The sequence below is a fragment of the Phascolarctos cinereus genome, unplaced genomic scaffold (assembly GCF_003287225.1).
Source record: "Phascolarctos cinereus isolate Bilbo 61053 unplaced genomic scaffold, phaCin_HiC Scaffold_2;HRSCAF=192, whole genome shotgun sequence".
Classification (NCBI taxonomy): Eukaryota; Metazoa; Chordata; class Mammalia; order Diprotodontia; family Phascolarctidae; genus Phascolarctos; species Phascolarctos cinereus.
The window spans coordinates 20767157-20788575 of NW_027555625.1; the positions used below are offsets into that span (position 1 = coordinate 20767157).

Sequence of the window (21419 nt, forward strand, 5' to 3'; positions counted from 1 at the left end):
TTGATAAGTATGGTATTCAAGCTTATATCCAAATATCTTGTCTAACAGCACAATGCCAGCCGCCAGCCCCCTGGGACATTCCAGTGGACACTTCATGCTAAGCTGAGATGCAACTATGAATGAATGCACAGATACATGGATGAGTCAATTAACAAACATTAATTAACACCTACCATGTGCCAAGCTCTGAGGATACAAAGAAAGGCAAGATACAGTTCTTGCCTTCAAGAAGCTCACATTCTAATAGGAGAAGACACACAAAAGGAAGCTGAAGGGGGAGGGAAGGAAAGTTGTCAGGGATAGGGACATGATGGAGATGCCCTGAGGAGCCTGGTGGGAAGTGAAGAGGTGGCTGGCCTGGCTGCCTTCCTTACATGGAGATTCTAAGGGGAGCTCTCCACCCTCTAATTGGAGGGAGGGGCCCCAGGGCAGAGGGAGGGGCCCCAGGGCAGAGGGTGGTGACTGGGACCTGAGTGCCACCGCTCAAGTGATTGATTTTCCAGGATGAAGAGGCTCCGGGGGAATGATGGAAAAGTCCAGAGGAATGCAGTTAGATGGGAAGTGAAATATAAAGTGCTTACTGTGTGCCAAGCACCGTGCAGGGTGCTGGGGATGCATATAGAAAAGCAAGACAGGTCCTGCTGTCAAGGAGCCCCCATTCAAACAAAGGAGACAGTGTGAAAACAGGGCAGAGGCAAGGTCCTATGGTCCGTAGGATGCACGAGCAAAGCAGATGGGCGGGCCTCTTCTTTCCTGTCATTTCCATGGATAAAGCCACATCCATCGAACTGTTATTGACTAAAATCATAGATGTGGGCCTAGAAAGGACCTTAGGTATAGTTGTGCCCCAGTCACTTCCCAGCCCTGAGCTCGTTTGCTTATCTGTAAAATGAGAATAATCTATCAATGAAGAAACATTTATTCATGTCTTCCTCTGTGCCGGTCCCTGTTCTATGTGCAGAATACAAAGACAAACGAAACAGCTAGGGCGACTGGATTAACCTGAGTTAAAGATTCTAATATGTACAGGTGAGGAGGGAGTGCTTTCCAAGCATGACGGACAGCCAGTGCAAAGGCCTGGAGACGGTAGATGGCACTTCCCTTCCAGAGCAGCGGTGAGGAAGGGACTTTCTAAGTCTCATCAGAAATGGGAGTTGTGGTCTTTATCAGCAGAGCGCAAGATAGTGGTGATGGTTTGCGACCCCTGGGGGTGAAGGAGCTGGGAAGGGGTAGGGGGCGCCCCAATCCCTCCCTTTCCCCTCTCCTGCAGGGCCTGTGCTGGGGCTCGGGGAGGGGCAGCCCAGCAGAGAAGTTAGAACAAAAGGGGGCCGGGACTGGGCAGCCAGGCGGAGGGCCTGGGCTGGGAAGGGGGTGGGTCCAGGGAGGGGTTTTCTGGGAGGCGCCAGTGAAAAGGAGCTGGAGGGCGCGGGCGCTAGGGCAGCCAGGGCAGCACCGGCAGCCACCGAGGCAGCAGAAGCTTCCCGGCGGGGCCAGGGGCTCCCGGAGCTAGCACTCAGACACTGCTGCTACTGCCTCGGCAGCCCCCGCAGCCACTGCCCTGGGCGCTTCGAGGAACCGGGCGCGAGCATAGGGAGCGCGGGAGTCCCTAAACCAGCGGGGCAGGAGGGCAGCCTCTAGGGGCGGGCAGAGAGCGGCGCCCGCGCCGAGGAAGCCTCTGAACCTTGGGTAAGTGCCCATACCCTCGCCCCTCACAGCCCCACCCGGGGGAGACGCAGGAGAAGCTGGGGAGCCGGAGAGGGGGGCAGCGGGGCGGGGAAGGGTGCGTTATTGCTAGAATCACGGAATGCCAGGGCTACGAGGGACCCTAGGAGGGACAGTCTGCCCCAACGCGCTCCTTTTGCAGAAGGGGGAAACAAGAGGCGTCTAGACTAAAGATTTAGTGCCTGAAGGGACGTCAGAAGACATCTGTCCCAGTCCCCTCATTTTACAGGTGAGGAAACTGAGGCCCCAGGGAAGGAAGGGGACTTGCCCAGGGTCACACAACCGGTGACGTCCCAGGCTGTCCTTGTTTCTGCAATCCCTCCTCACTTGTGCTGCTTAGCATCCCTTGTTCCCCTCAAGACTCGGCTCCAGTACCACCTCCTCCACGAAGCCTCTCCTGATGCCCCCAGTTGCGAGGCGCCGCCTCCCCATTACCTGTAGTTACCTTATATGTATTTATCTTCTTGGCTGTGCAGATGTCTCTCCCGTGTGTAAGCTCCCTGAGGGCAGGGACTGTTTTCCTTTCTGTCTTTGTGACTCTAGCGCTGTCCAGCATAGAGCCTGGCACTTAATGGGTGTTAAATACTTGTTGGTGGATTCTAACGTAATCTGGGGCTCCTTCCCCGCTGTCGTGTGGACAGGACTGCTGGGGGCTAGGTCTGGCACTGACCCCCTGGGCAGTGTCACACGTATACACAGATGCACACACCCTAGACAGTTGGCTCGGGCAAGCTTGGGCACGAAGGCAGGCAGGCACACGCACACGTGTGCGCGCGCACACATACACACTCTCATGCTCGCTCTCTCTCTCTCGCTCTCTCTCTCTCTCTCTCTCTCTCTCTCTCTCTCTCTCTCTCTCTCATTCTGGACCAGTGAATCCCTTTATTGGACCCAACCCAGAAAACAGCAGAGGAAATTCAGACTGAGGGAATCGGGGGTATGGGAGAGAAACAGAAGCTAACACCTTGGGGAGTAGTGGGAAATGAAATCAGGGGAGCCGGATGAGGGTCTCAGCTTTGCCACTAACCCCTGAATGCCTGTCTGTGAGTCAGCTCCCTTATTCCTAAAAGAAGGGCAGCAGTTGATCTCCAAGGCTACTTACAGGCTGATATCCTCTAGTGGGACTCCAGCCCACACTGTTCCTCTCAGTCTGTTCTGTACAGTCTCATTCACTCTGATGTTTGTATAGTGTCCTGTGTTGCTTTGCTCCCCTCCCTGCCTCTCTTCCCCAGTAGAATATGAGCTGGGGAGGGGGGATGTTACCCCTGTGTATCCCATGACATGGAAGCTGGGCTCAGAGCAGGCACTCAGGGCAGACAATGGGGAGGCTCAGTGACCCCTTGGGGTTATGCACTTGGGGTCATTTGAGTTCAGGTAAGGGCTGACCAAGCTACCTTTGAACTCCTTTCCTACTCAGGGACTCTGGGATTCAGGGACTGTTTACTGAGACCTTCAACGGCCCTCTTTATTGTTGGGGAAGAAGACTGGTTGGCTCTCTGGTCAGAGCCTCTGCAGCTATACTGCAGAAGATGCCTGAATTATGGGTATTCAGGACAGGGGAGCTCCTTTGCCACAGGCACTCATGTCGGGAGGCATCATGAGGCATCATTGTCTATGGGAAATGGCATGGGAGTCAAGACAGGAAGGTCTGGGTTCAAATCCCACTTGAGACACCATTTAAACAGCATCTCCCATACTCATCAAAGGGTTCTCTGTCTGCATACAGTAGGTACTTAATAAAGACTTGCTGAACAAATGAATGCACTGTACAGAGCTATATAAAACACAGCTGTAGAAGGGACTGTCATTTACTCTCTGTGTGACCTTGGGTAGGTCACACAGCATCTCTGGGCCCCAATCTTATCTGTAAAATGGGAGGATCCGATTAGGAGGTCTCTGAAGCCCCTTTCCGCTCTAAATCTGTGACCCAAAGATTCTCTTAGTGTCCTGCAAAGGCCAGCAGGAGCTGGGGGCCTAAGGAAGCCCAGGGGTGGGGTGGGGCCTTTGGCCCTTCTGAAGTGGTCTCAACACCAGAAGGTTAGAGAATGGTACCATGGTCCCTCTGAACCCACTGGTACATTTTAGGTACAATTGATTTTCTAATAGTAGTGCATTCATAGGATTTAAAGATAAAAGGGATCATCCAATCTAACACCTTCATTTGACAGATGAAGAAACTGAGGTCCAGACATGTTAAGTCTGTACAGCTCTGTACAAACTCACTCATTTGTTCATCAAACCTTTATTATGCCCCTACTGTGTGAGGGCACAGTCTTTTGATGGCTTCTGGGGGACTTGCAAAGTTTAAAGAAGAGCCTATCCTCACCTTTATAGAGCTGAAGATTTAGTACTTTCCCACAAATATTATCATCCCCATTTTATGGACCAGGAAACTGAGGTACAAGGAGGCAGTGACTTGCCTGCAGTCAGAAGGCTGGTATACAGAAGAGCTCGATCCCCCAACTCCAGACTCAGTGTTCATTCTTTTAAGTAACTGGGAAATTCTTTCCCCTGGCAGACTGGGTGAGCCTCATGGTGGGTTCTAGAGAGGAGATAACCCAATACCCACTGCCATCAGTCTCTTTACCAGCGGGGCCCTGGCCATGATTATGTCAGCCTCTTGCCAGCTCTTGGTCCTTTAGACCAGTTTTGCAGGGCAGAAAAAAGTTTGCAAAGGAAATGAACTTTCTGATGCCTGGAGAGTGGTCATGACGGTCTTACTTTGCCCTGGGAAAGCTCTTGGGAACATGTTCCTAACAATCCCTTGAGGTGGCACAGGGTTTGGTCACTGGATGAGCATATCTTGGACCATCTCAGATTAGTAGAACTAGACAAAATCTTATCAGTCAGCTAAGTCAAGCCCTTCTTTTACCTATGAAGAAACTGAGGCCAAGCACTTTGCCCATTCAGAAATTTGGTCCAGACCGGTCTTAGAGAGTGGCCTGAGACACTCAAAGGGTAAATGTGTCAGCAGCAACACCTGAACCCAGGTATTGTAGTCTCCAAAGCTCACCCATTGTCCACTGACTACATCACAATGGCTTTCAAGGAGATAGTTACTATGGATAGACTATAACCTCCTTCAGGTCAAAGACTGTTTCATTCTTTCCTTTGTTTCCCCAGCACCTAACCTAGTGCCTGGTATACAGCTGGAACTTACTAAGTGCTTGTAGGATGATTGATTTTTATCTTATATCTCTAACACCCAACAGTGCCTGGCATGTAGTGGGGCTTATTAAATGCTTATAGATTGATAGATTACAGATGTTATTATCCCCCCGTTTTACAGATGAAGAAACTAGGTCTCAGAGTTTGAATGACTAGCTCAAAATCACAAAACCAGTATGTGTCCAGAGTTAGGACTCAAGCCCAGGTCTTCCTGGCTCCTTAAGACGGCCCTCTCCTATGCTGTGCTGCTTCTGGTTTTGTACCTAATAGGTGGTTAATAAATGTTTGTGAATTAAATTGAGGGGACTTACTCAAAAGCTATGTTGTTAGTGGTGTCTGACTCTCTGTGATCCCATTTCGGGTTTTCTTGGCAAAGATACTAGAGTGGTTTGCCATTTCCTTTTCCAGATGAAGAAACTGAGGCAAACAGGGCTAAGTGACTTGTCCAGGGTCACACAGTTAGTAAGTGTCTGAGGCCAGATTTGAACTCAGGTCATCTTTACCCCAGGCTGGCACTCTATCCACTGCACCACCCAAATGCCCCTCAACATTTATAGGCAAGCCTAGAACAGAGTTCCTCTGACTCCCACCCAGCCCAGGGCTCCCTGTTACTGAACAATCTTGTCAGAGAGCCGGCTCGGTTTGGCTCTGGTTTCATCCAGCTGTCAGCTTCGTCTCTGGCCAAGGAAATGACCCAATAGCAGTGGCCAGAAGTCCCAGTTCTGAGCCTGAGATGGCTGCACTGCAGAACTGGCCAGGATTCTGGGTGGATTGGGGGGGGGGTCAGGAGGCCTGGCCCCATGATGGGGAGAAAAGTCACAGTTATGAAGCTGTCCCTCTGTGCTTTCAGAGCACATTCTCACCCATCATGTCATTCGATACCTCAAATGCCCTGGTGAGAGAGTGTAGTGTCATTATCCTAGCTGATTATTATGGTTATTATTATTGGGCCTGGCAGGGCAGAGAGTGAGCCCGGGAGATTTAAGGACCTGGGTGCAGATCCAGCCATGGACACAGGCTGCTAATGAAATTACCTTGGGCTAGTCATTTCATAGGTTAGGTGCCCCTCCCCCTTCCTCTGACTAAACCTCTAAGTCACTTAACTTAGTGGCCTAGGCATCAGCCTTCCCCAGCAGTCTTTGCTCAGGACCAATGGAGAATTTCCACACTAATAAAATCACAGAACTGGACCCCCAACATATGTAATTGTAATAGCCAATGTTGATATGGTACTTTGAGCCTGGCAAAGCCCTTTATATAGGTTATCAGCCTGAATTCAGATCTGGCCTCAACTGTTACTAGCTGTGTGACCCTGGGCAAATGACCTAAGGAACCTCTCAGTTTCCACAGCTATAAAAAAAAATGGGGATAATAATGGCAGCAGAGCTGTTGTGAGGCTCAAAGAGAAAATGTTTGTAAAGTACTTAGCACTGTGCTTGGCACATAGTAGGTGCTTAATAAATGCTTTTTTCCTTCCTTCCTCTCTCCCTCCCCATCTTTCTCCTTTCCCCTTTCTCCTTTCCTTCCTTCCTTCCTTCCTTCCTTCCTTCCTTCCTTCCTTCCTTCCTTCCTTCCTTCCTTCTTTCCTTCTCCCTCCCCCTTCCTTCCTCCCTTCCTCTTTCCCTCCCTCTGTGCAGGATGGCTGCTACATAGTCCTAACCTGGGGCATTTTAATGGCCTCTAAGTAGCTCAGAGCAGTGTGGGAATCATGGGAAGGCCTTTGGGCTGGGTGCCCCAACATATTGAAGGCTTGAAGTCTTTGCTCTCCCTCTGAAGAGTTGGGAGACCCTAAGGCAGGGGCACTTTCCCTGGAACTCAGTTTTGCCATCTGTAAAATGGGAGTAGGTTTTGAAAAGATGATTTCTAAGGTCTGCCAATTGCAGTGTTCTATGTTCTAAGGTCCCCCAATACCCACAGTTCTGATATCTTATGTTCTAGCCCCCCTCTCAGTTCTGACATTTTCTGTTCTAAAGACCCCCTCCCCCTTATTCATGTTCTAAAATACCCTCCCTGCTCTCACATCCAACGATCAATGAATTTTCAGTGCTTCAGTAACTTTATGTGTTTATTTGTTGCTTGTCCCCTATAATGCACCTCCAGATGTTAAAATAAGCAGTCTTCTGGGTTTGAGCTGTGACTTCTGGCTTCAAGCTGAGACCCTCTTTTGTCTTCCTCCTGGATTCTCCAGGGCAGCCTGACACACCCGTTGCCATGCCTGGGCTTTGGCTAAGGGTAGGCTGACCTGGGAGGAGTCAATGGGATTCAATTCAATTCAGCAAACTTGTAGAGGACTTCAGTCCCCCTTACCAGAGTGGGGAGTCTGAGAGGAGGTTCAGATCTTCCCAGGCTGACCAGCTCAGCTTACAGAGTCTTCCTCTAGTCTTTGCTTTTCAGATCTTTTAGCTTTTCCAAAGTGTAGCTGATAACAGCAAAAATGTGGCTCTCCGTTTCTTTAAGGTGTGTAAAGTGCTTTACAAATAGTCACACAGCTAATAAGTGTCTGAGACAGGATTCGAACTCAGCTCTTCCTGACTCATCTCAACATTCTACCTTTAGAAACATGGTATCGTAGTGGATCCAGACTAGGCTTTGGAGTCAGGATGACCTGAGTTTCCTTCCTTGGAAACATACTAGCTGTGTGACCCAGGGCAAATCACTTAAACTCTTTGATCCCAGGTCCCTCCTTGGTAAAAATAGGAGATGGAGTTAATGGCCTCTGAGATGCTTCCAGTTTTATGACCTCCCCCCACCAGCGTCTTCTTATCTTGGAGTCTGAAAGAGCTATTTTTATCTTCTTAGTTATTTTAAAATAACTGGACCCAGAGTCCTGTAAAGCCAAGTGATTGAAGGCACAATCCCAGGACGGCCCATCAACCCCACCAGAAAATATTTCTGTTAAATAGAGATTCCAGCAGGAGCTTCAGGCAGCCGAGAGAGAACCCCAATCGGTCATAGCCAATTAAAGCTAACAAAGGCCTCATTTTGGAGGTGAAAAACCTTGGTCTGGGCAGGCTCCCTCTCTCACCATGCCCTGAAAGCCCCCTCCCCTCCGAAGGATTCCTTGGCCCCATGCCGAATGGACCAGCCCTTTGGATATCAAAGTGTCCGTTTGTATGGGAGGGTATAAGATAACTGCTCTGGAGGACCCTTCCCCAGCCCTTCCCCCACCAAGGCCTCCAGCTTCCACCTGAGGAATGCCATCAGACCTCAGCTTGTGTCAAGTCACTGGAGCCCATGCTGGGGGCTAGTCAATGAGCACCATTCATTCATTAGCCTTTGCTTGAAGACCTTCTGGTATGGGGCTTCCTGGGAAGGCAGCTTCTCCCGCTTTGGGGTTGTTATCATTGTTGGACTATCCCCTCTGAATTTTCCTGCCCCCCAGCCCCCTGCTCCTGGTTCTGCCCTTTGGGGCCAAGCAGAAAAAGTCTAATCACTCCTTGACCTGTGACAGCCTTTCAAAGCTCCGTAGAGCTATGAATAATGGTTAATAATTAATTGATGTGATTATCTACAGATTAATTTTAATCCTGAGCTGCTGTGACTCCTGGCAATATTTCACAAGTTATGTTCTTACACTGTGGGCATTTTTACTTGTAAAACCATGGAATAATGGAATCCTTTGGGTACATCGGCAACAAACCTTCTTGCATAAGGCTCCAGACTGGGCTGCCTTGCCCAGAATAACACACTGCAGGGGGGGACAGTGTAGGGAGGTTCATAGAATCACACAGAAGCCATCTATTGCAACCCACGCCTAAACAGGGATCCTGTTATATCCCTGACAAATGTTTGTCTGGCCTTTGCTTGGAGACTTTCAGTGATGGGGAGCTCACCACTTCCCCAGACAGCCCAGTCCACTTCTGAACAGCTCAGATTGTTAGCACATTTTTTCCTGACCTTAAGCCTAAATTTGCTTCTGCCCTCTGGAGCTAAACAGAACCTGTCTCATCCTTCCTCTAGCACCTCCAAATACTCCAGGGCAGATGCCCCCTAAAATCTTTACTTCTCCAGCTAAGCATGCTCCGTTCTTTCACCCTATCTTTATGTGATCCGTATAGTGTCTGCTGTGAAGCTGCTCCCCCAACCCCCACTCTCACCGGCAGGCTGGGTCCTCAGAGGGCTGTTGCTATGGCACATCAAGGCTGTAGGGGCATCTCTGAGGACTTGGGGTCAGTCTTTTCTAATGCCATAGCTCTCGAGTCCTCACCAGCAAGTAGTCTTCCCCCCATGACTATCACTTGGCGTCAATAAATCAGCCAGACTTTTAGAAAGGATTTTTATTCCAATTTGTCAATCTCCTTCCTAAAATGAGTCAATCAAAGGTGAACTATAGATATGGTCTGACTAGAACAGACTACTGGACATTCTGCCTCATTCATACTCATTCATACTGAGCTTCAAACTGCCCCGATTTCTTCTCCTTCTCTCTCTTCTTCCAATTTACTGTTCCCTCCTCCCCAGAGGCCCCAGCAACTTCACTCACGTTATCTTAAAGAAAACCAAGGCTCAAGAGCTTGAGCAGCCATGTGTACATTAAGGCAGTCCCATGGAGTGCTTTCTTGTGGGTTAGCTCTGGAGAGGGAGTTTAAAGCCCTAAGTCCTAGCCTTGAGCTTGAAGAAGCACTTTTCCCTGCACGGACCTCAATTTCCTCATCTATGAAATGAAGGAAATGGTGTCGATGTCCACTAAGGAGTCTTCTGTGATTTCTCTGGGAGAAGCGACTTGTTTTCCAATGATCTTCTGAGACTATAGGGAGACAGAGCCAGCCCTCAGCAAAATTTTAAGGTTGGGAGAGATTCTCACTTAATCCGATTTAACAGGCTGTTAAAAAAAAGTGTTTATTGTGTGTAAGACAATCACATAAGGACAAAATGAAAGTAGTCCCTGCCCTCCAGGAGCTTACACTCTACTGGCACTTGGAAGACAAAATGGGTGAACCCGTAAGTATATGTAAATGATTATTTGAGGAGGCAGCTAGTACTAGCGACTAGAGGGATCAGGAAGGACGCCCTCCAGGAGGCAGAGAATGAGGTGAGGCTCAGAGTAGTGCCGAGGTCCTGAGAGGAGGAGATGTTCCTCAAGAGCCTGGAGGTAAATTACAATTTGTGTTTCCCAGACTCCTAGCGAGGCTGGGCTCGGGGTGGGCACTCTGGAAGGAGAGCCTGCATGCCCTCTTGCTGGGGAGGCCACACTCTCCAAGTAGAGGCCAGATTAGATGGCTCTCGTGGTGTCTTACAGCTCTGGAATTCTGTGAATTGAACTGAACTGGATGTAAAGGAGCAGAGAGGTGGGTTGCAGGTATTGAGAAATCTGGCCTCAAGGTGCTTCAGTGGTGACTGAAAAGAGGGGAAGCCTTGTTCGGCCACTCCCCGAATCTCACAGCCTGGTTCTGGCCTATTGTTTTCAGGGTGATTACACATTACCGCCCCCCCCTCCCACATTCCACCAGACTGGTTCACTTGCTGTTCTCCATCCATGCCATCCCATCTCCCCACTCTGCCTCTGCTGCCCCCTGTGCCTAGAAGGTGCTCCCCTGACCTCAGCTTCTCAGAATCTTCAGCTCCCTTCGGCACTCAGCTTGTGTCCCCTCTACCAGGAGATCTTTGTGGATTGCTCCCAGCCAGGAGTTCTTCACCTTTTTTGCCTGTAACCGACTCCTTAGTGAGGCTGGTGAAGCCTGTAGACCTCTTCTCAGAATCACATTCCCAGAGGCACAAAATAAAATTCATAGCATGACAAAGGAAACCAACTCCACTGAAACACAACAATCAAAGCACATTTTTTAAAGAGTTCATGGACCTGAGGTTAGGAATCCCTTCCCTCCTTAGGGCCACCTGCTGTCCTCCCCCACTGCTTTATATTTGCTTGGTAATCGTTCCAGATCTACTTCTCAATGGACAGGGTGTGTGGAGCCGTTAGAATGGGAGCTACTTCAAAGCAGAGAAGGTTTTGCTTTTTCCCCTGTATTTCTGGCACCTAGCGCATAACTTGGAACAGAGTAAATTCTTAATGCTTGTTGGATGGAAGGTAATGGAACCCAGAGGAGCCATGGCACCATGGGGAGCTAATAACCATGGGACCCTGGGGAGCTAATAGCCATGGGACCCTGGGGAGCTAATAGCCATGGAAGCTACTGACAAAAGGAGGTATTGAGAGAGCTAATACTTCCTCATCCCCCCTCCACCCCGGTTTGTGTATCTCTGATCTTGCTCTCTTTGTAGACAGAGACACAAAGAGACAGAGAGATAGAAAGAGAGCAGATAGACGACAGACAGACAGATAGACAGATAAATACATAGATAGATAGCTGGATGGGTGGATGGGTGGACGAATGGCAGGTATGAGCTGGAACTGGCTTTGCTAACCAGTTTTGGGTTGGAAAGGATGACCTCAGGTGCTCATAAGCATCAGGGAAGCTGCTGCCTGCCTGAGAGCATGGGTGTTGAGATCTGCTCCCCCCATGAGTTTCAATAACTCAGGGAGAGCATATCAGGGAGGGCAGAGTCCCTGGGCTTTCCCACTGCTTCCTGGCATTGCATCATGTGGAAAGTATGCAGCCCTCTATCCCCCTCCTTCTCCCTTTATCCTCCTCATTCCCTCTCTCTGCTTTCCCTCCTCCTCGTTTTTTCCTCTCCCTCCCCTGCCCCTCCTACACGTGTAGGGATCCTAACCCACGTGTTCTTTGCTTGAATGATCAAGAGGACCATGGCAGGGTCAGGGAGCTGAAGAACGAGCCACCCCTAAGTTCAGCCTCGCAGGCAGCTCGGGTTTCTTTTGTTCACCCCAGGGAGAGCCTGTGCGGGTGCCGGGGGCCTCCTCAGCTGGGCTGGAAGGGGGAGAACTCGGGGTCAGATTCTGATCACACCCAGGGGAGGCAGGTCTTAGTGTTTGGTTTGTTGGAGTATGCCTCTGGATTTTCCATTAAGAAGCTGCCCTGAACTAGGGAAGCCGACTCATGCTCAGTTATCCTGGTCTGGAGACAACTGAGGGATGACAGAATTTTAGATTTAAAACCAGCAAGGATCTTAAGGGTCATCTAATTTAACCCCCTCATTTTACAAATGAGGAAACTGAGGCCCAGCCAGCAAGTGTTAGAAGTAGGATTTGAATTCGGATCTTTCTGACACAGAGTCCTACATGGTCAGGGCAGAACACCTGGCATTCCTTGTGTTCAATGTTTGCCAGGTACAGGTACTCTCCAACTGGTATCATTAATATTAATAGCATTTGTATAGTGCTATTAAGTTTGCAAAGCATTTATAAATATCAACAACCCTGGGAGGTAAGTGCCATTTTTATCTTATTTTACAGATGAGGAAACTGAGGCAGACAGTGATTGAGTGACTTTTTTAGGCTTCTCCAGCAGGATTTGAACTCATGTCTCCCTAACTGCAGGTCCAGTGCTCTCTCTACTAGGCCACCTAGCTGCCTCTGAATACAGGGCATCAGGCTAAATAATATTATAGGAGCAGTGAGGCACGGTGAGACATGTTATAAATGAAGTTATTCAACTAGTGTGGTGGTGTTGTTTCCTACCTTTTCTACAGGGTGTGATTATAATAACAATGCTATTATAGTAACAGCATAGAGAGACAGTGGGGCTTAATGGATAGAGGGGGACAGCCTTGAAACCGAGAAGACTAGGTCCAAGTTCTTAATGGACAGTGTCACCAAAGGGCGAACTCTCAGCACCCACAGAGAACTCGCTCAGACTATACATTGTCAATATGCTTTCATAGACTCAATTTCCGCACTAATATCTAAATTGAACAATTCATCTATCTATCTATCTATCTATCTATCTATCTATCTATCTATCTATCTATCTATCTACCTATCAGCAGCTAGGTGGTGCAGTGGATAGAGCACTGGACCTGGAGTTAGGAAACTCATCTTTATGAGTTCAATACTGGCCTCAGATACTTATTAACTGTGTGATCCTGGGCAAGTCACTTATCTCTGTTTGCTTCCGTTTCCTCATCTGTAAAATGAGCTGGAGGAGGAAATGGCAAACTACTCCAGTGTTTTTGCCAAGAAAACTCCAAATGAGGTCACAGAGAGTTAGACACAACTGAAAAGCAATTGAACCACAAAAATCTATTATCTATTCATCTATCTAATCTGTCATACAGCCATCATTTCTTCAACAAGCATTTAGTGAGCACCTACTGTAGGCTAGGTGCTGTTGAGACTGAGTTAAGAAGGAACCAATCTTTTTTCTCAAAGAGCTTATATGCAATCAGGGCTGTCCCCCTCTAGCCACTAAGCCACACTGCCTCTCTCTAGTGTTACTATAATAGCGTTGTTATGGACACAGACAAGTAAATACAAGATAGTCACAAAGTGATTTTGAGGGATACTAGCAGCTATGGCAAAGAGCCTAGGGGATCTAAGAAGCAGAGGGGAAGGAGTGTATTGCAAGCATAGGACACTGCCTGGGTAAAAGAGTGGTGATGGGAGGTGGAATATTGTGTTAGGAGCAGCTCGGAGGCCAATTTGGCTGGAACCTAGAGTGTGTAAGGAGGGGGCATGTAGGGTAATCAGCCTGAAGAATAGGAGGGAGCCAGATCATGGGGGGTTTGAAGTGCTAGACAGAGCAGTTTGGCAATAGGGAGCAAATGAATGAATGAAACCTTTATTAAGCACCTGCTAGGTGCTTATTGCTGAGGATACAAACAGAAAAGCAAGACAGACCTCTGGAGGAGCTCACAGTCTGATGGTGGAGACAACCCATTGGGAAGGTTTCAGCTGCACATCAGATGGAAAGGAATCCTGGTTCTGAGGGTGTAGCAGCAGCGTCTCTGCTTTAATGTCACCCCCACTGATAAAGCCATGTCTTTTTCTGATGTTGCATCGCTTGACAGACCAATGACTGTCTTTTCTGGGTCTTCAGTAGCTGTGGCCACAGCATTTTCAGGAGAATTGCCAGGCTGCATCTCTATGAGAGTTACCTCCTGGGGGATTGCGTAGGGGCTGGGCTACAGCAGGGCTGCCGATCCTGGGGCTCTGGCTTACCTGCCCCCAGGATGGCAGTTGGTGCTGGTGGTGGCAAGGAAGGTGCCCTTCTGCAGTGACTGATGCACTCCACGATTGGGTTGGAAGCAGGGCTGGCTGTCTGTTTGAAGGGTACTGATGATCTCAAGCCTCTTGGGTTCAAGGTCCTAGACTCTCTCTATCGGTGTCTGAAGGGAGGTGCTGGTCCAGGTGCTGATTTAACTTGTCCGGAGCACGCTGCCTCCCTGAGAGGGCCCTGCCATTTGTGCTGAAGTGTTTCAAGCAGGGAGTGATGCCAAGATACAATGAAAGATACAATTTATTCCATCAGAGCAATATAACCTAACACAGTATACATTTATGAAGAACCTAATGTATATGGACTGCGGTCCTAAATGGGAGGGAACAAATAAAGTTTAGATAAGACTATCCCTGCCCTCAGGGGATTTACAGCCTGAAGGGATTGGGGCACAAAGCTAGGATTATAAGGATTTAGAACTGGAAGGGATATCAGATGTCATCTAATCTAACCCCCCTCATTTTATAGGTGAGGAAACTGAAGCCTAGAGAGATAAAACACTGGCACATAGGTGCTTAATAAATGGTTATTGATTATTGGGGGAAAAAAAGAAAAGATGACTTGCCCGAAGTCATACAGGTAATAAGTAGCAGAAGTAGCTGAATAAAGATTTGAACCCTGGTACTCTGACTCCAAATACAGGATATTTTTTAGCTCTATTGATACATAGAATTACATGCTAAGCAAGAGCCCTTGATTTCAAGTGAGAAAAACTGCATTTTAATCCCAGTTCCCCTACTTAATACTCCTGTTACCTTGGGCAAGTCATGTTTGTTCTTTGGGCCTCAGTTTCTCCTTTTGTCAAATGAATGGGTTTCACTCGATGACCTCTAAGGTCCCTTCTAAAGAATTAGACAATTACAAAAAAGTCTGGGTGAGGTCCAAAGCACTGACCAGTGGGACCAGGTAGGGCTTTCGGAGGATGTGACATTTGAGCTGACTTTAGGAGGTGGTCCATTTTGCCTGGAGTAGAGAACGCAAGGAGGAATGTGCTGATTTGACCCCTTCCATTCCCCCACCTTCATGTTGGGTTCGCCTTGTCCTCAGGATCTTCCTTTGCAGCTGTGATGTCCATCTTTGCTAGAAATGTGATCTCATTGGGGGTTGGGGGTGAAGGAGGATGTGGGTTTCCAGAATGTTTCTGTTCAACAACTTTTGTAATAGATGAGGTTGTGTTGGTTGCTATAAACACTGTGCATCCCACACCCATCACCCTGTCCCCACAGGCTCCATGTGGCCTGCAGCAGGAGAGAATTGAAGAATTTAGTTTTCACTCTGTGCTAGGCGCTAGGTCAGTGCTGAGGATATAATGCAAATAGGAGGCTACCACTGCCCTAAAGCTTACATTCTACATTCAGTTAGGTGGCTCAGTGGATCTGGGGTCAGGAAGACCTGAGTTCAAATTCAGACTCAGACACTTACTAGCTGTGTGACCCTGGGCAAGTCACTTCACTTTGGTCTGCCTTCATTTTTTCAAGCACCTTCTTCCTAGGTCTGTTATGCAGATGAAATAACATTTGTAAAGTGCTTAGCCCAGTGCCCGGCACAAGATAGGTGCTATATAAACATTAGGTATTATTATTACTGTTTTTGTTGTTGTTGTTGTTACTGGAGGGGGTGTGAACAAAATGCATACAGACAAGCAGATACAAAGTATCCTCCAATTCATCAATGGGTCTGTGATCTCACCAACTGGAAATTCCCTCCAGTGATATAGATTGCAGCCCATCCTGTGTGACTCTCATTCATGTCCTCCCACAAGCTCACCCCAAGAGGTCCACCCAATATGGTGGAGGCCTTCTTTGCTTTCTTCTGACATCAGAAGCACACAGTGGCAAGCTTTGGCTGGCTACTTGTCATCGCTTGCCCTCATCATATGACCAGCCCAACTTCTCTTTCTATTCTAAAGCCCATGATGATGTAGTTTACTCCTGTTTTTCTTCTGAGTTCTTCATTGATTATATAGTGGTACAAGGCGGAAGAGTTGCTTTAATTCACATTTCTCTAATTATTAGTGATGTGGGACATTTTTTCCCACATGGCTTGGATTTCTTCTTTGAACACTGCCTATTCATATCCTTTGACTATTTTTCATTTGGAAAATAGGTAGTAGATAATCTTTATCCACTTGGTCTTTCCTGTGTTGATGGACAAGCCAAACTTTTTTTTGTGAGGTAATTGGGGTTAAGTGCTTTGCCCAGGGTCATACAGTTAGTAAGTGTCAAGTGTCTGAGGTCAGATTTGAACTCTGGTCCTCCTGACTCCAAGGCTGGAGCTCTATCCACTGCCCCACATAGCTGCCCCTAAGCCAAACTCTTTTGAGTGATAATGGCTCTCCCCTGAAAAGCTCTAGGGTTTGATAAGATCATCACCATGTTATCCAAGGACAGAAGCCTCTGGAAAACCCCACCATCCACAGGGAGGCCCTTTTCAACAAGGACTGCGCTATATCTCTGGTGTAGCGGCCGGTAATCTTGGCCAGTTTCCATTTCTCAATTTTATGCCTCATCTGATGTTACTGTCAGAGCAGGATTATTTCCATTGTTACATCTCTCAAAGAATGGTGAATGGTCCTGATGGGAGACACCTGATGGGAGCTTATAAGATGGCATTTTGTTTAACCTACATAATTAGATAACTTTTTGGAAATCAATCAACCATAAGCACAGAGAGATCTCTGAGTTCTCTATATCTTTTTGTCAGTGGTGAAATGGTAAAGTTGTGGTCCATTATTGAATATTTATTGTGGAAATCTGCTTTTTTCCTACTGACACTCTTACTGAGGATGCCCTCGACTTGTTTACAGATGGCCCTCAATAGTTGGTGTAGCTCAAAGAGTGGGCATCAAAGCTAGCCATCATTGATATTCTCTCGGTTGTCTTTTTGGGTATTAATAAATTCCAAAATTTCTCCCCCCACCCCCACCCCCTGTCTTCTATATGATTAGCTCATATCTGGCTTAGAAATACATGGAGAATTTCATGGAATATAAAAGAACAATCTTTTTCAGATGCTTGAATAGTGGTAACTCAGTGTCCTCACAATTGTGTCACCTCTAGTGCCAGTCTCCTCTAGAAACAATGGATTCAAATCAGCTTATTTTCCCATCTTTGTTCTTTTTTAAAAAAATTTAAAAAATTTTTAGGCAGTTGTGGTTAAGTGACTTGCCCAGGATCATACAGCTAGTAAGTGTCAAGTGTTTGGTCTGAGGCTGTATTTGAACTCATGTCCTCCTGACTTCAGGGCCGATGCTCTATCCACTGCACCATCTTTGTTCTTTTCAATACCATTTCTACCCTACCTTGCTTCCATAAGCATATCCAGAATTGTGTTGTTAATATTCAAGTGTGGTGGTTCCCTTGTCACAAGATCATAAATTTAGAGCCAAAAGAAACCTTGAAGGCCATCCAGTATGACCCTTTCATGTTACAGATGAGGAAGTGGGACATTTGTGCACATTGTGACTCACCTGAAGTCATGTGACTTGTAAATGTCTGAGTCAGTATTTGACCTAGGCTGAAGGTCCAGTGCCCTAGTTTGTTATAATAAGTTCGCAGATCTTTTCCATTTTTCTTTTGCTTACTGTTCTTTTAATATATATATATATATATATATATATATATATATATATATATATGTGTGTATATATATATATATATATTTTATTTTTTGTTATATTTGAGTTCCAAGATATTTCCCTCCCTTACTCTAACCCTGCACTAGAGAAGGCCAACATTTAACACACACACATATGTGTATATGTGTGTGTATATCTACATATATGCATATGAAACCATACAATATATAGTTCTATTATCAGTTCTTTATCAGGAGACGGATAACATCTTCCTTCATAGATCCTTTGTAATTGATTTGACTGTCCACATAACTCAGAATAGCTTGGTCATTCACATTTACTCTAAATAATATGGCTGCTACTGTGCACAACATTCTCTTGGTTACGCTCATTGCACTCTTCATTACTTCTTGCAAATCTTTCCATGTTTTCCTAAAATCAAACTGCTCATAATTTCTTACAGCAGAGTAGTGTTCCATCACAATCATATATTACAAGTTACTCAGCCATTCCCCAATTGATGGACATCCCTTCAATTTCCAGTTCTTTGCTAGCACAAAGAGAACTTCTACAAATATTTTAGAACACATAGGTTCTTATCCTTTTTCCCTGATCACCTTGGGAAATAGACCTAATAGTGGCATTACTGGGTCAAAAGGCATACATAGTTTTGTAACTCTTGGGACATGATTCTAGACTGCTTTCCAAAATGGTTGGATTAAGTCACAGTTCTACCAACAGTGTATTAGTGTCCCAATTTTTCCACATCTCCTTCAACATTTATTGTTTTCCACTTCTATCATTTTAGCCAATCTGACAAGGGAGATGGTATCTCAAAGTTGTTTTAATTTGCATTTCTCTAATCAATAATGATTTAGAGCATTTTTTCATATAATTATATGTATCTTTCATTTCTTCCTCCAAAAACTGCTTTGTTTGTTCATATCCTTTCACCATTTACCAACTGTCAAATGACTCATGTTCTTACAAATTTGACGAAGTTCTCTATATATTTGAGATGAGGCCAGTTTGCTGTTCTTCCCCCCCCCCCATTTTCAGCCATAAAATCCATGAGACAAAAGTAAATTAATATGAAGTATATGCAAAGCAAATACAAAGAAATTTCAGGAGAGAGAGAGAGAGAGAAAGGTAATAACTGGGGGGAGAAGAAAGGGCAGGACCTGAGCTGTATTTGCAGGAAGCCAGGGATTCTATGGAGCAGGCAGAAGAAAGAGCAGAAAGGTGCTTTCAGTATAAAACTGAAGTTGGGCAGACTTGGAAGGGCACTGGGGAGAGCAGTGGGGCAGGGTGTGGAGTAGACATTCTGGGCTGGTTTTCAAGCTGCAGAATTCCCTGCTCCAAACAGCATTTGCTGGGATGTATCCTCCATTCCAGTAGGCGACTGGTTGTCAGACTGAAAGAGGGAAGCTGCTAATAGGGGTAGATCAAATGGGTTGAAATTCTTTGGAACTGGGAGTTTGGAAAAGGTCTCATGCTCTGAGGAAAACCAGGAACTATTTTGATTGCTGTAATCTGATGCTTTACACATACATCCCACTGACTCTGAGGGAGCTGCAATGAGTCACCAGTACAACAAAGATGGGCAGTCTTAGCTTAGTGGTTTAAGTACTGGATACAGAATCAGGAAGACTCAGGTTCGAATTCTCCCTTTGACACTGGCGATAATAGGCAGGTCATTCAGCCTTTCTGGGCCTCAGTCTTAGCCAATAAGCATTTATTAAGCACCTACTGTGTGCTAGACCTTGTGCCAAGTGGTGGAGATATAAAGGCAGAAGACAGTCCCTTCTCTCAAGGAGCTCAGTCTAATAAGGGAGACAACATGCAAACAGCTGAGTATGAAGAATATATACAAGATAAAGGGGGAATGATCAGCAGAGGGAAGGCACCAGAATTAAGAGGGATCAGGAAAAGCTTCCTGGTGAAGATAGAATTTTATTTGGGACTTGAAGGAAGCCAGGGAAGGTAGGAGGCAGAGATGAGGAGAGCATTCCAGGCATGGGGGACAGCCAGTGGAAACACATGTAGGTGGGAGGTAGACTTACTGAGTACAAGGGCCAGCAAGGAGACTAGTTACCACTGGGTTGCAGAGGGTGTGTGTGTGTGTGTTTAGAAGGTGGGGGCTTGTGTAAGAAGACTCTAATGCTGTCAAGGTGGGGGACTAAGTTATGAAGGACTTTGAATGTTTAACAGGGAATTTTCTATTTGATCCTGGAAGTCATAGGGAGCTACAGGAGTTTATTGAGGAGGGAGGTGACATGGTAAGACTTCTGCTTTAGGAAGGTAACCTTGGCAGTTGAGTGGACGATGGATTGGAGGGAGGAGAGATGTGTGGCAGAGGACTAACCCTAGGCTATTACCCTCAGCCAGGCATGAGGTGATGAGGACCCGTGCCAGGGTGGTAACAGTGCCAGGGACAGAAGGAGCCATATGCAAGACATGTGACAGAGGTAAAATTCATAGGCCTTGGCCACAGATTGAAGGTGGAGGGTGAGAGCAAGAGGAATTGAAGATAACACCTAGGCTGCAAGCCTAAAGGACTGGGAAGACGGTGGTGTCCTCAATGGTAAGAAGGCAGTTTGGAAGACAGGAGGTCTCAGGGGAAAGATGCTGAGTTCAGTTTTGAACATGTTGACCTTAAAGTCTACGAGACATGCAGCTTGAGATATTTAATAGGCAGTTGGAGATACGGGCATCAGCAGAGAGGTCAAGACTTGATCAATGGATATGAGAATCATTAGTCTCCTCATCTGAAAAATGGGAATAACCATATCTATAGTGCCTTCATCACAGGATTATTGTAAGGCTTTAGTGAGGTAATGTGCACCAAACACTATATTAAATCAGATTTGGAGCTGAGGCCTCAGCAGCCATCTCATCCCACTCTTTCATTTTACAAATGAGAATATTCTGACCCAGGGAGGGGAGTAGTATGGTCTGGTTTCAAACTCAAGCCCTCTGACTCGTTTTTGTGGTTGTCCAGTCATTTCAGTTATGCCTGACTATTTGTGACCCCATTTGGAGCTCTCTTGGCCAAGATACCTGGGGTGGTTTACCATTTCCTTCTCTAGCTTATTTTACAGATGAGGAAATTGAGGCAAACAGGGTTAAGTGACTTGCCCAGGGTCACACAGCTAGCAAGTGTCTGGATTTGAACCCAGAAAGATAAGTCTTCCTGACTCTAGGTCCCACAGTCTATTCACTGTACCACCTAGATGTCCTGACTCCAGAGCTAGTGCTCCTTTATTAAGTGCCTGCTGTATGCAAAGCATTGTATCTGGTACTGAGAGACATGAGATAAGATGAGTTAGGAGACCTGGATTCTCAGCTTTGGCTCTGACCCATGCCATCTGGATACAGAGCTCAGACAAATCACTTCACTTTCCTGTGCTGTAAATTGGAGATCATGCTGACCTCACAGGGCTGTCCATGGTATGTTAGATATAAGTAATGTGCTATATGAATGTAAAGTGTTATAGTAATTGATGGAGTTATATCCATCAAATGGATATTCCCAAAATATAAATCTCACCATGTTTTTCCCTTTCTCAAAAATCTCCCTATTGTCTTTAGGATAGAAAACAAATTCTTCAGACTGGAGTTTAAGGTCATTGCAATGTACTTCTCACCCACTTTTCTTATTTCATATTATCCTCTTCACACACTCTCTGTTCTAGTCAAGCACAAAATTCCATCTCTAGCCTTGGTGTCTTTGAATACCTCACATCTAGAATACGTCCTTATTCACCTGTACCTCTTACGAGGTGTAGTCTCTTCAAAGCACAAATAGCACCTCCTACTGCAAACCTCTTCTGATTCCCCCAGTTATTTCCCTCTTGAATCACTTTGTGTAACTTTGT

General features: G+C 46.5%; 1 protein-coding gene across 1 annotated transcript in view; it reads left to right on the forward strand.

Annotated features, from left to right (window-relative positions):
• The first annotated feature begins 1406 nt into the window (after positions 1–1406).
• LOXL2 (lysyl oxidase like 2) overlaps positions 1407–21419 on the forward strand; it is a 144482-nt gene continuing 124469 nt past the window's right edge. The window contains exon 1 of the mRNA XM_021001120.2: positions 1407–1686. The gene's annotated coding sequence lies outside the window, so the exon portion shown is untranslated. The remainder of the gene's footprint in view (positions 1687–21419) is intronic.